General features: G+C 43.3%; 1 protein-coding gene across 2 annotated transcripts in view; it reads left to right on the forward strand.

Moving 5' to 3' along the window:
- The window catches only part of LOC124804796 (myogenesis-regulating glycosidase-like), a 186,660-nt gene that overhangs the window by 109,421 nt on the left and 59,230 nt on the right, over positions 1–18,009 (forward strand). The window lies entirely within an intron of this gene.

Here is an 18,009-nt window from a genome sequence, read left to right on the forward strand (position 1 = left end):
TGACATGGATCCTTTCGCTATCGGAATTAAAAAAAAGTACCGGAATTGTTTAACGCCCTCTAAATTGTTTAAACACTAGTGTGAATTTCGAGGTGTACTGTTATTTCGGAAATAAAAAACAATATTTTTAAACAAATTGTTTAAATAATGCCCGATACGCCCGTTAAACCCGCTGGGCAGAACAGGTAATTAGGATTGTGGAAAGAGGCAAATAGGTTGAGGTCAGTTTCACCTTCCAATTGTAATTTATTATAATTTAATAACTTTTACAACCAAAGCGGCACATAGCCGGAGCATTACCGAATGCAACTCTTTCACGGCTGAAGGCCTCCAAACAAGAAATCTTAACAAATCAACAGCAAAAAAATCCAATTAAGATAGCAATAAAATAATTGATAAAAGAACATCACAGCAAGGTAGACAGAACAAACATATGCAAGGTGCAATACAAATGGCTGAAGGCCACAATTAAATTTCAAAATTTTAGAATATATTACCATTGACTTTTAAAGGCAGAAGACCAGAATGTTTAAAAACAAGAAATCTTAAAAATCAACAAGATAAAAAATTCAATTAAGGAAGCAAATAAAATAAATTATAAAAACGTATCAAGGCTAAGTGGAAAGCCTCAAGGCAAAGCAGATAGAACAAACACATGCACCAATGGTTGAAGGCTACAATTAAGTTTCAAGATTTTAAAATATATTACCATAATCTTTGAAAGGTAGAAGCCAGCAATGTTTAAGCAAGAAAGATAAATTTAAAAAATAATTTTGCAAAATTTTTAAGAAAAAAAGAAAAAATAACCATTAGACTTAAATTTTAAGTAGCTGAAAACAGATAATTAAACACCGGTGGCACTCAGAAGCCTCCAGGGAGGTCGATCTGCCCTCGTTCACTTAGACGTCACAGGTGGTGAGCCCAACTACACTTGATCCGTCGGAACCCAACCAGGGGACAGCCACGAACCGACCGACACAACGAATTGCTTGCCATCAATCAGTACATGAGAACTCAAACACAAAATGTTACAAACGTGATAATCCATGATGGAGTATGTATTAACTTTCAAAATTACACATCATGTTGGACAGTGACAACAGGTGAGGAGAGGACGCTGCCTGAAATTACGTTAGTGGCCAGGGCAGGTAACCAGAACACTAACGGCCACAAGGCACTCGAATTGTAGTGAACCAATATAGTTAATTGCACCACATGGTGTCTACGTTTCAGCAATAGAAACACTGGGTGTTGCTCACAGGAAAACCTCCCCAACAGCGACCCCCCGAAACGAACCACCACAACATGAATGGACGTGGCTTGGGTAGTTGGAACTACTACTCAACTTTGACGTCCTGGGTCGATGAACCAGGAAAGGACCGACCCAAGTTCCACAAGATGATAACTGAAGGGACCCAGAAGCACTCGGAGAACCAGTTGCACGTCGCCCGATGAGACGATCGATCTCTCAGAGGCAGTACGCCGACAACATTTAAAATAAGTCAAAGGGAATAACGCCAACAATACACACTGTTTGACAAAAACTTGCACGAAGACTTCAACGATACCCAGCAGTAACTAAGCACGCACGAAGACAAATAGGGAGTCGATGCACACACACACACACACACACACACACACATACACAGCCGACTCATGAACGATCGGCGAGCCAAAACGCGTCCTCCGGTAGGACGACCGACCGACGATCCACCAAGACCGTGGCCCGGCTCAAGTGATGCGTGGCGGTAATGGTCGGGCGAGCCATGTCGACACAGGCCTCACTGCTCCAACCGTACTGCACTAGTGCCGCATTGCAACTCCCCAACTGACAGGTCCGGACTGCCCTCCAGAAGCGTTCCAACTGACTGACAGGTGCGAACCGCACTCCTTGCACGTTCCAACTCCCTGCACGACAGACGACAACCGGGAAGTGATAGCAGTCAAGCAAAGATACTACGAGAGGGGATATATCGATAGGCGCTGCTAACGCCGCTCCTGGTCAGGCAAAGCAGCAACTCGGCGACAGTAGTAATTTAAATTAACGTAGTGAGGTGGAAGTACGTTAAAGACAGGATGTAAAATACATGATGGTGGGAACAAGAGCAACACATGGCTCGATGCCTTTTGCATGCTGTATTAGCCTACCATTGTGAGGTGGACCCAGGTTCAGCAAACCAAAACAGATTGATCGAATTTGTTATCATTTTTTCCAGGCCGCCATTTTGGATTATGTAATGGGATGGGAGGGGGAGGGGAGAGGCTGGGATATCCCTGAGGGGGCTCACGTACCGGCTGGGGAAGACTCAAGATGTCATAACGGGGTGGAGGGGGGTAATTTTTGATCAACTATTTCATTTGTACAATTAACTTCATACCAATTTGATATCACAATTGCGCCAGAACTCTCCCTGTCCCCAACTTCTGTTGAGAGGCCAGACAAACATGTAGTTCCGCAAGAGGGGCAGCAGTCTGTTGCAGGGGAAACAGTCTGGATGCTTGACTGATCTGGCCTTATAACATCAGCCAAAACGGCCTTGTTGTGCTGGTACTGCGAATAGCCGAAAGCAAATGGAAACTACAGATATAACGTCTCCCGAGGGCATGCAGCTCTACTGTACGGTTAAATAATAATGACGTCCTCAAGGATAAAATATTCAGGACGTAAAATAGTCCCTTATTCGGGTCTCCGGGTGGGAAGTATTCAGAGGATGCCATCATCAAAAGAAACAAAACTAGCATTCTACAGATCAGAGAGTGGAATGTTAGATCCCTTAATCGGGCATGTAGATTACAAAATTTAGAAAGGGAAATGGATCAGTTGAAGTTAGATACAGTGGAAATTAGTAAAATTTGACGTCAGGAGGAACAAGGCTTTGGGGCAGGTGAATACATGTTATAAATACAATACAACAGGGATAATGCAGGAGTGGGTGTAATAACGAATAAGAAAATAGGAATGCAGGTAAGCTAGTATTAACAGCAGAGTGAATGCATTATTGTAGCCACGATAGGCACAAAGCCCACAAAGGGTATAAAATGTGGACTGGAAATGGAAGAAAAGCATTTCTGAAGAAGAAATTTGTTAATATAAAATATAGATTTAAGTGTTAGAAAATCTTCTGCGCAGACGTTTGTCCAGAGTGTAACCACGTGCGGAAGTGAAACATGGACGATAAACAGTTTAGACAAAAAGAGAATAGAATAAAAATGTGGTGCTACAGAAGAATGTTGAAGATTAGAGAGATCTGTTATGTAACTAATGAGGATGTACTAGGGAGACAAGAAATTTGTTGCCCAACTTTACCAAAAGAAGGCATCGGTTGAAAGGCCACATTGTTAGATACCAGGGGATCACCAACTTGGTATTTGAGGGAAGTGTGGGTGGTAAAAATCGTAGAGGGAGACCAAGAGATAAATAGAATAAGCAGATTGAAAAGGGTGTGGGTTGCAGTAGTTATTCAGCGATGAAGAAGCTCGTGCAGGATAGAGTAGCATGGAGAGCTGCATAAACCAATATTCTGACTGACTGAAGAACACAACAATAACAACAACTCTTCTAGAGTCCCAAAAGAAACTAATTTCGAACAAACCTCTCTAGGGTTCGATACAATACTCCATCTCAGCAATGCGTCCTTGTTGAATTATCTGATATCCTCCAGCGCTGGTTAGGCATCCGCTGACATGGCAGCATCGGCGCACCTTCAGTGAGGACACTCTCGTACATCTTGCTACCTGCCTTCCATTTTTTCCTTATGTGGTCAGTCTTATGACTGGTTTGTTGCAGTACGTCGCCACTTTCTTTCCTGCGCCAACCTCTTCATCTGCGATAAACACCTCAGGCAACATCCTCGATTATTGGTTGCGCATGTTCCAATCTCTGTCTTCCCCTATAGTTTCTACCCACCACGGCGCCCTCTAGTACAACAGAAGTTGTTCCCTTATGTCTTAATTCGTGCTTTGCAATTTTGTCCATTTTTTCTAATAAGTGTTTTCTTACATATTCTTTTCTTCGGCGATTCTATTTAGAAATTCTTCATTTACCATCTTATCATTCCACTCATATTCTGCATGCTTTCGTCACACTATAACGCTTCGATTCTCTTGCTCTTCGGTTTTCCCACCTACATAGGCTACCGTGCTCCACGCCTTCATTCTCAGAAATTTCTTGCCCAAATTAAAATATACTGTAATAGGAGAAATACAAGTGATTGGTCGGGTGGGCTGGGTGCTGTGCCGAAGATGGGGGATGTGGACAACAGTAGAGTCGGGTCCATGTGAGGATACAATACTTCTTGATTGCTTCTTCACTAACGCATACAACGTGGTTTCCATCAGGAAAAGAGTCAGAAGTACCTATGGACAGGCACGAGAAGGAACACAAAGAGCCTTTCGTGTTCCCATCCGGCTGGTACAGTCACTCAAGCTCATTTTCTTCTTCATGTAATATTCGGCATTGTAATGGCCGGTGTGGTAATGGTTGGAGGGACAGACATGAAAGCTGCTTACTCACTACCGAGCGAGGTGGCGCATTCGGGAGGACGACGGTTAAAATCCGCGTCCGGCCATCTCGATTTAGGTTTTTCGTGTTTTCCCTAAATCCCCCAGGCAAACGCCGCTTTGAAATTTCCTTCCACACCCTTGACACAATCCGATGTCGATGGGACGTGAAACTCAGTCTTCCTTCATTCTTCCTTCTGCTTATTCAGTGGAGGGCTGACACATCGCACAGAGTGTGCGGGCGTCACAGGTGGCCCGATTGCTGCGTGAACCAGGCAGCCGGTGACGTAGGCCGGTGTAGTGAAGGGCCACGGTGCCGGATCTGATTGGAGCGGTGTGGGCTGCCCTGGCTGGCAGACAATGCAGGGGCCCCTCTTCCGCGACCCACTGGCAGCAGACGGACGAAACAGCGTGTCACTCACTGCCCAGTTGGCCGAACACACTGAAGGGCGGGTACGGCCGTAGTTATATACTGCTCCCACGCTCTGACAGTTGCGGAAGGCGTGACGCCTCGGTACCACTCGAAACCATGTGGAAGGGGGCAATGGCCAGGGTCTGGCGAAGTCGGTAGCGCGCGTCGATGACGTGGAGGTCAGTCACGCTGGGGTGTCTTCTCGAAGCCTGGCGCCCGTGGGAATTCAGGAACGGTGTCAAGGAAGCCTTACTGCTGCATGAGGTGCTGATCAAGCAAGAGCGACGACCAGCTGCGGTCGGTGTCCGTGACTTGCGGCCTAATTTCGGAGCTCGTGGTCTGACGGCACAGGAGCAGATCACGTAGTTCAGTGAGAAGCGTCTGCTGCCTGTCTGTTTCCTCGTTCCAGTCCTGGGCTACGATTTCTATTCCATGTTCTCCTGTAGTTTTATCCGTTACAGTACTTTAGATAGCAGTAAACGTCTATTAGCTAGGAATGCCCATTTTCGTTCGTGCTAGACTGTCTTCTTATATCTCCTTACCTATTCCATTAGTCGTGATTTTTGCTTCTAACGTAGCAGAGTATCTTCACTTCAAGCCAACCGGGTTAGCCGTGCGGTCTAACGTACTGCTTTCAGGGCGGGAAGGCGTGCCCGTCCCCGGCACGAATCCGCCCGGTTGATTAGTGTCGGCTCCCGTGTGCCGGCCAGCCTGTGGATGGTTTTTAAGACGGTTTTCCATCTGCCTCGGCGAATGCGTGCTGGTTCCCCTTATTCCGTCTCAGTTACACTATGTCGACGATTGCTGCGCCAACACTTTCTCCACGTGGTGTGGGGCGGCGGTGGGATGAGTGGACTGCTGTAGCCTGTTGTGGGGTTGTGAACCACTGAGGCCTACGGCGGGGACGAAGCCTCTCCATCGTTTCTAGGTCCCCAGTTCCATACAATACAATACAGTCTTCACCTATTCCTTGGTCCCCAGCTTTGATTTTAAGTTTATCGCTTGTCTCATTTCTGTTAGTCCTCGCTGCTTTCGTCTTTCTTTGCTTTCCCCTCGATCCGTATTCCGTATTCATTACACGTTTATTGAATTCAGCAGCTCCCGTTTTTCTTCATCGCTTTCACGGAACGCAGCAATTCCGTCAGCAAATTTTGGTATGCTTTCATCCAGAATTTTAATCCCACACCTAAACGATTCAACACCCTCCCTAGAAGATTTACTTCCGCCAGTACCTTGTCTCCTACTTTCCAAACTTCACAGAAGTTCTCCCGCACACCTTACAGCTATAGCGCTCCTTCAAGAACGAATATTGCGGAGAAATGGTCCACCTACAGCCTAGCCTGTATCAAAACAGCACACTCCCTGCTGCCGAGTGAAAGATTCAGTCTGAATCGCAAATTGTGTACCTTAGGTTGGAGATCAGAGAGTTTGGGATGGTTTGCTGAGTGCTGCACTTGTTCTAAGAAACGACGTTACTCCAAGTGCTTCGAGTGCATTCATAAAGACATAAGATTACGCCTCTTCAATGAAATTGCGCAGATCATGCAGAAGTTCAGGTGATGAGATTTGAGCAATTATCCGTCAATACCTGTGCGTGACACATCAGCCAGGAAGCAAAATTTAATAAGGAAGCGTTCGCATCATGAAACGTCCCTATGTAAGCGCAGAAACAATGACTCATTATGATGCACGACACTGCTGCATGGGGTATAGAGACGAATATTTTGATGTGGGACACTTGGGCTCCTTGAAGTCGGCAAAACCCTCAAATTGCCTGCATAGACAAGCAATAACGCATGCTCTGTGCACTAGGCTTTAAATATCTTTTTATACTGATAAACCAAAACAATATGACCACCGCACCGTTGGGCGCCGCCTGGCGGCGTTGCGGTTTGCGGACACGTGACGTGGAAACAAAAGTATGTAAGCCGAGCGGACACCGATAGGGATCAGCCTAGCGAAGGTATGGGCTGCCGATGCCGAAATGCATTGAGATACACGACCAAGGACTGATTATCATTAATCAGAGCCTGTGAACGAGTATCTCGAAAACGGCGAAGCGGGTCGAATGAGCACGTACTGCTGTCGTGAGCGTCTGTGGAAAAAGGTAGAATGGCACTGAAACTACATTAGGCGCTAACTGGTTGCACGTTCGCGACTCTTCACAGAACGTGGAGTTCGGAGGCTCGTCTGCTGTCTAAAGTAGGATAGATGGTGGTGTGTGGCATCTCTGTCGACAGAGCACAACGTTGGTGCACGCACAAGTGTTTCGGAGCACACCGTTCATCGTACATTGTTGAATATGGAGCTCCGCAGCAGACCACCCCTATTTCTTCACCTGTTGACCCAATTACGATTGCAGTGGGCACGGAGCAATCACTATTCAACCATTAATCGACGGAAACGGGTCGGCTCTTCGGATGGATCACATTTTTGCTACATTAGGTCGATGGTCGTCTCCACAAAAGCCGCCATCGATATGAAGGGGGCTCGAAATGTGCAACGAGCCACTGACACGGGCTGGTGGAAGCAGTATTGTGCTACGGGAGACATTCTCCTGCGCTTGCATGGGACATGTAGTAGTAATCGAAGATATGCTGACAGCTGCTAACCACCTGTATCCTCTCATGCTTCATGTCTTCCCCGACAGCGATGTCACCCAGCTTAAATGGTTTCTGTAGGCCACATTATCCACTCATTCACCTCGACGTCACCTACATCACAATGTTACGTTGTCAACAGTTAACCCATATATGCTTGGTACGCCGAACAGATCATTTGTAGGCAGTCGTTCAGAACTGCACTGCCTGATCAGAATTGAAAAATGTCATTCCGTATCATGTGTAAAAAATGAAATGTTGGTTCACATTGATTACAGACGATTAATTTACTCTCCAACAAGTTGTCGTTGGACATTTTATGTTCCTCATAGGTCATCTGTATTACTCTGAAAAGTAGAAGGGGTCACCAGGTAAACATAGGGAGCAAGAAAGAGCAATACACATAAGTGCACGATAAGCGTTGAGCAAGTGTTTATTAAATACTGAGATTATGATAAAATTATATTAATGAAATATTGTTTTGTATATCTTTAGGGGCAAACTAAAGACCTGTCCAGACAACTATTTATTTCTCTTTCTCTTAATCTTCCTCAAAAACTCATGTTCTCAGAACGAGCTCTTTTCTCCTCATTTGACCATTTGACACAATTTGTTTCTTAATCTGTATTTTTTTACATCTTGTCTTGCCTCCCCATCCATTTTCTTTTTCTGTTTTCCTCTGTTGGAAGAAAGTGTGGATCTTCCATGTTATTCGTTCTTTCATGCTCTCCCCGTACATAGACTGTACCGTATCTTTCCTTTAGCTCGTTTATAGTTTGGGTCAGAATGAGTATATTACCTTATTTGCTCTTTAAACCCCATGACCGTCACTGTTCTCGATTGGACATAATTTTTTTCACTGGATTCTTCTTTCTGTCTTTCCCAAATCCCTTAATGCCCTTTTGCTTCCAAGTAAAAATAGTATTTCTGACGCATAGAGGACATCTGGTATTTTCAAGAGGAAAGTATTAAAAATGGAAGGATTCCAAGGAAGAAGAGAGAAGAAGACAGGGTCAAAATGGTCCGAGGAGACATACAGGACACATAGTGAATAGATGAAAGAATACTGGAGGAGAAAGAAAGAACAACAAAGAAGAGAGTATTGAGATTGCTGCGTGGTCCTTAGATGACCCAAACGAAGAAAGAAAGAAAGAATAATTCTCTTAGTCGTAATGGTACGTTTCATGATGTCATGTTTTGGAATAAATCTCACTTGGATCACAGTTTGGTAGCGATCAAAATCGACTTCAGTTCGTCTCTTTACTCTAATACTACTGATTTCTTGGAAATTATTTCTGAAAAAGGCTCCATGATCAATTTGAAACCCCCCAAGTCGGGATTTTGTGATATCCAAGTTGCTTTCTAGGTTGATTTTTGAAGCGATTTTAGGGTCGAAAGACATGCCTGTAACTGGCCATTTGTATAAGTTCTCTTATGAGCTGAACAGTTTCCAGTAACTTTTCGGAATGATATGTTCTTACCCGTTTGAACATTGAACTCTCACACCACCATTATTATGTTATTCTTCGGAGATTTCGACAGACTGTTTTCAAATCTCCCCACACGTTTTTTACTTTGTTTCGGTTTTCTTGTTGTCTCCGCTTCGTGGTGCATGGAAACTGAATATTAATATGTAGTCTTGGATTTGATATACGGTATATATTAAATTTTCCATCATTAGTACGACGAAATGTGTTGAAGTGCTCATAGAATCAACAATCAGCACGCAGTGGCTGCAGAGAATCATTATTTAATGTGAACCAGGGAGCTGCTGGGGAATACAGGGGAAAATTAGAGTATACTTAGCGCCTGTCGTCTTGCCATTGTGGTCTTCAGTCCAAGGGGCTAGTTTGATGCAGCTGTCCACGCTAATCTATTCTGTGCAAGCCTCTTCATCTCCGAATAACCACTGCAACCTACATCCTTCTGAATCTGCTTTCTGTATTCATCTCTTGGTCACGCTCTATGATTTTTATCACCCATACTTCCCTCCAATACTAAACTGTTGATCCCTTGTTGCCTCAAAAAGTGTCTTATCAACGTTTTTAACACAAATTTCTTTTCTCCCCAATTCTGCTCAGTACTTTTTTATTAGTTACGTGATTTATTCATCGAATCTTCAGCATTATTTTGTAACACCACATTTCAAAGGCTTCTGTTCTCTTCTTGCCTAAAATGTCCAACTAGTTGTACCTTATACGTCATTTAAAGTGGATTAGCACTATTTCGTATGTGTCCAGCGTATGTAAGCAAATGTGCTATTGTGAACAGTATTTGCATCATGTAACAAGCATTTGTGAGCAATATGTATATAGACATGGCCCTTTTGGACAAGATGTGTTTTTGTATATTTTAGTGACGATAAATGTTTATGATGTGCTGAGTTATATTCACTTGTCATCTTGAGCATGAGATTCTGCGTAAAATTAACGTGTTTTAGTACAAAAAATGTTTAAGACCTAAAGATGACAACTAAGACTATTGAAACTGGTTGTCTTTAATTAAAAGTATTCTGTGCGATATCGGCTTTTGAATGTTTTTAGCAATTAAAACAGATCGCCCTTCAATACTCTCAAAATGAGAAAGTTCAACGTTGTTTTCCTTTTTATATTGGTCATCATACAGACTCCTTTCAAAACACTGTCCATTCCGTTGAACACCTCTCCGAAATTCTTTGCTGATAGAATTTAAATGCCACTGGGAAACCTCAAAGTTTTTATTTCTTCTTCTTGGACTTTAAATCCTACTCCAAATCTTCTTAGATTTCCTTTACTGCTTGTCCAACGAACAGACTGAATAACAGCGGCAATAGACCACGGCCCTGTCTCACTCCCATCTCAACAAATGCTTCCCTTTCATGTCCCTCGACTACTATAACAGTCGCTATGTTACTGTTGTAGTTGTAAATAGCCTTTCCCTCCCCGTATTTTAACCCTGCTTCCTTTAGAATTCCAGACCACATTACCAAAACTCTCTCTAAGTCTACAAATGCTATGACCGTGGGTTTGCCTTTCCGTAATCTATCTTCGAAGATAATTCGTAGGGTCAGTATCGCCTCACATGTTCGTACATTTCTCCGCAATTCAAATTGATCTTCCCGGAGGTCGGTTTCTACCAGTTTATTCATTTTTCTGTAATGAATTGATACTAATATTTTGCAACCGTGACATATTAAATGATATTCATACCTGTAAGTTCCTGTTATCTTTGGAATCGGAATTATTATACTCTGCTTGAAGTTTGAAGGTATTTCACTGTCTCATACATCTTGCGCAGCAAATGCAAGAGTTTCATCGAGCCTGGTTCTCCCAAGGCTGTTGGTAATTCTGACGGAATGTCGTCTGGACCTGGGGCCTTTTTTCAGTGCTCTGTCAAATTCTTCTCGCAGTATCATATCTCCCATCTCACCTTCACGTATGTCCTCTTCTGTTTCTATAGTATTGACTTCAAGTTAATCTCCCTTGTATAGACCCTCTATATACTCTTTCCACCTGTTAGTTTTCTCTCCTTCGGTTACCACTAATTTTCCATCTGAGTTCTTGACTTTCACAAAGGCGTCTTTAATTTTCCTGCAGGTGGTACCTATCTTTCCCCTAGTGATTTTGCTTCTAAATGCTTAAATTTGCTTTCGAACTATCCCCGCTTAGCCATTTTACACTGCTGTGTCTCATTTCTTTGACGTTTATATTCCCTTTAAGCTAATTTTTAAACGTTTATATTCGGTTTCACCTGCTTGATTTACTGCGTTTATATTTTCTCCGTTCATCAGTTGAATTCAGTATCTCCTGTGTTATCTAAGTATTTCTATAATATCTTGTCTTTTTGCTATTTGACAGTCTGCTGCTTTCACTATGTCGTCTCTCAAAGCTATTTTCTACTTGTGCTTCCGATATGTGAAAGTACAATACCAAGGAAATTTCTCATTTCTTCACTCTTAAGGCTCCTGGCAGTTTATCTTTGTGTGTGTATGTGTGTGTGTGTGTGTGTGTGTGTGTGTGTGTGTGTGTGTGTGTGTACGTATACAATTACTTATCTCTATTCGACAAATTTTCCATTGTGTGATTTTAGGATTTCTTCCTTAGGGAAATCTTGTGTATTTCTCGGGTATTAAGGCTGGTGGTACCGTGCAGACGCCATGATATTTCGGCAAGCCAACCTTTTGCCATCTTCCTGACGACTGATTCGTGCTGGACGCCGCTTTCGAGGCGGATCGCTGCCGGAGTGGCGACAATGCGTCGTCGTCTTCAGTGGTTATGACGGGACCGATATCCACCTAGATTTCCACTGTGCTTTAATCACGCTCGCAAGTGGGCTCCAGGCCTAGCTTATCCGCTGCCATTATTCATTGATACGTCTCGTAGTCAACTCTTTATAGCCTCTTTTGAAGTGCAATCCCAAAAGGTGTTGAACTGTTCCAATAACTTAGTTCCGTCGTAATTCATGGATATCCACGAGAGATGAAGTGCTCTGGCGTTTGCACTGATCATGGATATCCTTAAGAGATGAGATTCGCCTTCACCACGAAATTCCTGAAGACTCGTTGGAAACAATCCCTTGCCCGAACCTCGCTGAAACAGAATAGCCGCAAACAACCTGGACGACAGTTTGGTTAAATATGTCTTCCGATTTTTCCGATGCGTGTAACATCGTCGTGGTGTAAGGTAGTAAATAACGTGACGCCAACGAACGAGCTACTTTCTCGTATTGTGCTTAGTGACACGGAGTTATGTAGTCGTTGTACTCTACAGATACGATGTGGCATCTCCTTACTTCTGTCGGTCGTATGGCAAATTGGTCCTGGATTAGTAAACAACTGGCCTTCCTTACTCCATCGCCGTCCGCGGTGGCCGAGAGGCTCTAGGTGCTTCAGTCCGGAACAGCGCGATTGCTACGGCCGCAGGTTCGAATCCTGCCTCGGGCATGGATGTGTGTGATGTCGTTAGGTTAGTTAGATTTAAGTAGTTCTAAATTCTAGGGGACTGATGACCTCAGATAGTGCTCAGAGCCATTTGAACATTTTTTTTGTACTCCATCTTCTCAGAGTGTATACACTACGGACGTCATATTGCATACAGATTCTTCCTTTATTCCACGGTCAAAAACTCATACCGTTATGTGGTTGCTGGGACACTTCGTTCATTATGTTGTACAAGGCGAAGGGGAAGATCACATGAACTTCATGCAGTACATGATCACTGCCTATTGGAGATGCTCATGAATTCCCCGATATCGAGACCTCTTCGCCAACGTGTTGAATCTTGTTTTCCGTCGGCAAGGTGTTGGTTAATTTCATCTTTCTGATGATAGATGTTTTCTTTCGGCAATTATGTTCCCATCTGATTTGCTTCGGCTTGTTCTCTCGCAGTTTCCTTGGTCATTATGTTTTGTGTGTTTACTCTGTATCGCTCCAGATGTATTATAAAATGTGTATAGATTAAGTATATATACACATGCGCGTATAAAATCTTTGCAATCAAATTGGAATTTTTCTTAGGTTGCTATTTAGAATATAATCTGATTTCGTCGTCTTTCTGATTTAGATTTTATATTAAAATGAAAAATAAATGCAAATAATATTAAATAAATAAAAATTTTAATAAATTAATAAAACATAGAAAAATTATATAAAAACTGATGATAGATATCATGAGATCTTGGTTGTGGTTTACTGGGTACTTTCTCGGATTTTTTTCCTTTCTCTTTTTATTTATTATTCTGTTATCATAATTAATGTTTTCTCCCATTTGCAGCTTATATTACGTGTCATTCTGCCAACGCCCTTGTCAAAGGGGGCGCGGAAGAGCGAACAGAAGCTGAGGGCACTCTCTTGTCCTTGGGGTGTGAAACTGTCACTAAAGGCGGAAGAATCAGCAATGATAAATGGCATGAGGATGCAGAAGGCAATGGAAACCACTTCATTAAAGACACGTAACGTGTATCCACAGGACATTTGCCCTGTAATTGAAAAAGTGTCATGATGACCTATCCATTGGTAAAAGATTCCGGAATAGTCCCCCATTCAGATCTCTGGGAGGGGACTGCCAAGGGGGAGGTTACCATGAGAAAAAGATTGAATGATCAACAAAAGGACAACGTTCTATGAATCGGGGCGTGGAATGTCAGAAATTTGAACGTGGTAGGGAAACTAGAAAATCTGAGAAGGGAAATGCAAAGGCTCAAACGAGATATCGTAGGGATCAGTGAAGTGAAATGGAAAGAAGATAAGGATTTCTGGTCAGATGAGTGTAGAGTAATATCAACAGCAGCAGAAAATGGTATAATGGGAGTAGGATTCGATATGAATAGGTAGGTAGGTAGGGCAGGAGTGTGTTACTCTGTACAGTTTAGTGATATGGTTGTTCTTATCAGAATCGACAGCATACCAATACCGACAACGATAGGTCAGGTGTACATGCCAACGTCGCAAACTGAAGCTGAAGAGATAGAGGATACTGAAAGGGTAATACAGTACATAAAGGGAGATGAAATTCTGATAGTCATGGGGGACTAGATGCAGTTGTAGGGGAAGGAGTAAAAAGGTTACAGGAGAATATGGGTTTGGGAGAAGCAATGAGAGAGGAGAAAGGCTAATTGAGTTCCATAATAAACTTCAGTTAGTAGTAGCGAACATTCCGTTAGCCAGAGACAGGGACATGTTTCCAGAAACCAGCGCCCAGGGTGTGGCTGAGCCACGTCTCTGCAATATCCTTTCTTCCAGGAGTGCTAGTTCTGCAAGGTTCCCAGAAGAGTTTCTGTAAATTTTGGAAGGTTGGAGATAGCTCAGTCTGCCGCCATCACGATACCTCAGCGTGTTCGGTCAGAGGGTTAGCTACCCTCTGCAATAAAAGAAAGTGAGTTGATCGATCAACGATGAACTTGAATAAGCGTCATGTGATGTGTGTCCCCCCTCCCCCCCCCCCCACTCCCCGAACAAATAGAACGAACAATAACGAACAAAATGAGATCAACAAGAAAAAGTCGGTAGAGCACATGCCCGCAAAAGGCAAAGATCCCGAGTTTGAGCCTCGATCCGGCCAGGAAGCGAGAAATTTAACATCAGGATTGATGGTCATCAAGTAGATGAAGTTAAGGAATTCCGCCACATATGCAGCAGAATAATCAATAATGCTCAGAGCAAAGATGACACTAAAAGCACACTTGCACTGCCAAAAAGTGAACTCCTGGCCAAGAGAATTCTACTACTATCAAAAATAGGCCTTAATTTGAGGAAGAAATTTCTGAGAATGTATTTTTGGAGCACAGCTTTGTATGGAAGTGAAATATGGACTGTGGGAAAATCGGAACAGAAGAGAATCGATGCATTTGAGATGTTGTGCTACAGACGAATGTTGAAAATTAGGGGGACTGAAAAGGTAAGGAATGAGGAAATTCTGTGCAAAATAGGAGAGGAAAGAAATATGTGGAAAGCACAAGCACTGACAAGGAGAAGGGACTGGACGATAGGACATCTGTTACGACATCAGGGAATGGCTTCCACGGTACTACAAGGAGCTGTAGGGAACAAAAACTGTAGAAAAAGACAGAGATTGGAATACATACAGCAAATAATTGAGGACAAAGGTTGCAAGTGCTACTCTGAGATGAAAAGGTTGGCACAGGAGTGGAATTACTGATGGGTCGCATCAAACAAGTCAGAAGACCCAAAAAAAAAAAAAAAAATGTTGATGTGGTGGCAAGACGATGCGCTGGGAAGGTGATTATCTTCTCAGAGAAGCTTCCTCTTTTCCCTCGAGATGATTTGCTGTCTTTTTTTTTTTTTTTTTGAACAGTCGTGGTAAGTGTACAGTCACATCGTATTTCCCCTGAGTCACCCTGCTGAAAAGCAAGAGCGAATTAAGCCACTGGTGTGATACGTTCTGCTGTTCGTAGGATCAATGGTGCCAGTGCGAAATTTAGTCTCTTCCTCAATGCAGATAATGTAGTATCATTAATTATTTTCTCCATACTGCTGATGACAGTTCTCTGAGGTTCTTCTTGTGGTGTTTCAGATGCAGTGAATTCATATTCAGTAGTATTCAGTGCCCTGTTGGCTTGAGACCGGCTATCTGCAGTAGACACCACTCCCATGAATCAGGGGAGAGTGTAGACACCGTCTGTAAGTGGTATTACATTTCTCTTTAGGTCTCATCGAGTCCATGTCGAATGTAGCAGATTCATCCATTGATCAGGGTCTGACTGACTCTTCTGGTGATCCAGTTGACGGTTGGCGTTCCGATACGATTAACGACCTTCTGAATACTAGTACAATTAGGTCCTCTCGGCACCTCAGCAGAAAGACAATGGATACCAAAAGACGCTCGTTCTCATTCTGGAGCTTTTCGAGCTTCTTAATTTTACTGTGCGTCTCTTCCCTGTAGAGGTACTTGATATGGTTTTATGTTTCCCGGACAGTCAGAAGGATGGCACCATCCAGATGATGCAGTATTTGAGTAAGCTAACTTCTTGCCATCTTAAGGCGTTTCTGATGTCAATCTCATTTTTGCTGGATGCCGCCTTTATATCCTGTCCCCCCTTCTGCAACCTCGAGCTAGCCAAATTTAGCTGTGGATCTGGTGCAGTGGTGGGGTAAGAGGGAGACAGGGACGACACAGGTTTGTCAGTAGTGCTACGTCCGGTGTCAGATGTGTATCTCTGCTGGTATGGTGACAATAACTCTTCCTTTTCTTTCAGTTTTTATGGCAGGAGTGGATTTTCATGTTGATTGTCGCTGTACATTGATCATTCTCAATGCTGGGTCCCAAGTCTTGCTTAGTTGACAGCTGCTTCTTTTATTTATTAGTCCACTACGTAGTCTGTAGATCTCTATAGCTTCGTTTTGAATACAATCCCATGAGATTTTGGCTTGGTGCATTAACTTGGTGTTGTCGCATTTCGTGGTATGTCCTTGGAAGATGCAGTGTTCTTCCACAGTGGATTTTGTCGGTTGTTCGTCGTGTCTGAGGCGTTTATGCTGTGAGTCTATTCTGTACCGTCCCGATAGTGTGACCCACATACATTTTCCCACATAGGGAAAGCATGTACGATAGACTCCCCTCTTCAGATTCCTAGGTCATCCTTGGCCAAGGATAGGAACCCACCCATGAGAATGATCAAAGCAGAGTGGCAGTCTACAAAGAAATCTGCTCCAGCAATAAGACCTGGAGCACACAAGGACGTATTGTCATAACGCTGGCAGAGATCCGCTACTGAGGTCACTGGATGGAACCCAAGTACTATGCTCCACTCACCACCGCCCTAGGTCAGAGACGGCTCTGCGAAGGGTGGGGGGCAGGGGGAGGGGAAGAGGGTATAAAGGTGGAAATCAACCAGTTATCAGGAATGCCTGAAGGTTGGATGAAGTTGGCTTGTAGAGTGTCACGTCTTCTGGATGACAAAACCCACCTGAAAACTCGGGAAATTTTCCAGATGTTCCTAGGCTGGGTAAACCTAAAATCAGGCATCAGGTACCTCCATGTGATGATCAGCAGCATTAAGAAACTACAATCTTCGTAACTGGAAAGCGTGCCTTATGGCCACACTTGTCTACCTGTGGAGATGCTGAGAGATCCAAACCGTACCATCTTTGCGGAGGTCTTTCATCACATCAGAAACCCAGTCTTGTCCAGCTAATACAGTGCATCCACCACAACCGACACAGACATGACTACACCTCAAGAGGGCTCTTCGCACTCCATCTGCAGTTGGCGTCGTCCTCTCCCCTAATTTGTGGGAGTGGTTAAATCAATAACCTGGTCTCAAGCCAAATGGCAAAATGAACGTCAGGGGATTGTCATCAATTGTGCTGAGAAAATAATTGACAATGCTACCTTGTCTGTACTAAGGAAGGAGATAAATTTCACACTGACGCTGATGAGCATTTACTACTGCGGAAATTATCAGTGTGGTGGACCACGTCTTGCTTGCTCTTCCACGGGAGAAAGCAAATGAAATATGAGGCAAAATATGCCATACACGTACCAAGGCTGCTCTATCAAAGCCAAACATTTCCAAGGATATCTGTTGCTGCAACAGTTACTGCCAAATTAATCGTGTCCTCAGATCAGCTAACACCTTAATTTACTTTCTTTGTTTGCATTATTATTATTACTGTTCTTTTCTTAACATAAGATCTGGCCTCTTGATTTTGTCAAATACTACCTTTTTCCCTTTTACTATTGAGTACATAAAATTGAACATTATTTTAAGAGAATTAATGCAGAGCCTACAACGAGGCTCAATAAGGTGTCTTCTGACTCATATCTAAAATATTTATTCACATAAATATTATACACAAGAAAAATTAATTAGAGAAGAACTATACAGGGTGGTCAGGAACAGTCTGAAAAGCTTGTAAGTATGTCGCAACGTAGGTTGTGCCCAGAAATAATTATTAAGAAAAAAATATTATACCTTGCACTGAATCCGAGTTAACTAGCCCATCAGGGCATTTTCAAGCGATCCGACCAAGACAGTGTCGCCAAACGTTTTCTTCTTTTG

This window comes from Schistocerca piceifrons, chromosome 7, assembly GCF_021461385.2.
Source record: "Schistocerca piceifrons isolate TAMUIC-IGC-003096 chromosome 7, iqSchPice1.1, whole genome shotgun sequence".
Taxonomy (NCBI): Eukaryota; Metazoa; Arthropoda; class Insecta; order Orthoptera; family Acrididae; genus Schistocerca; species Schistocerca piceifrons.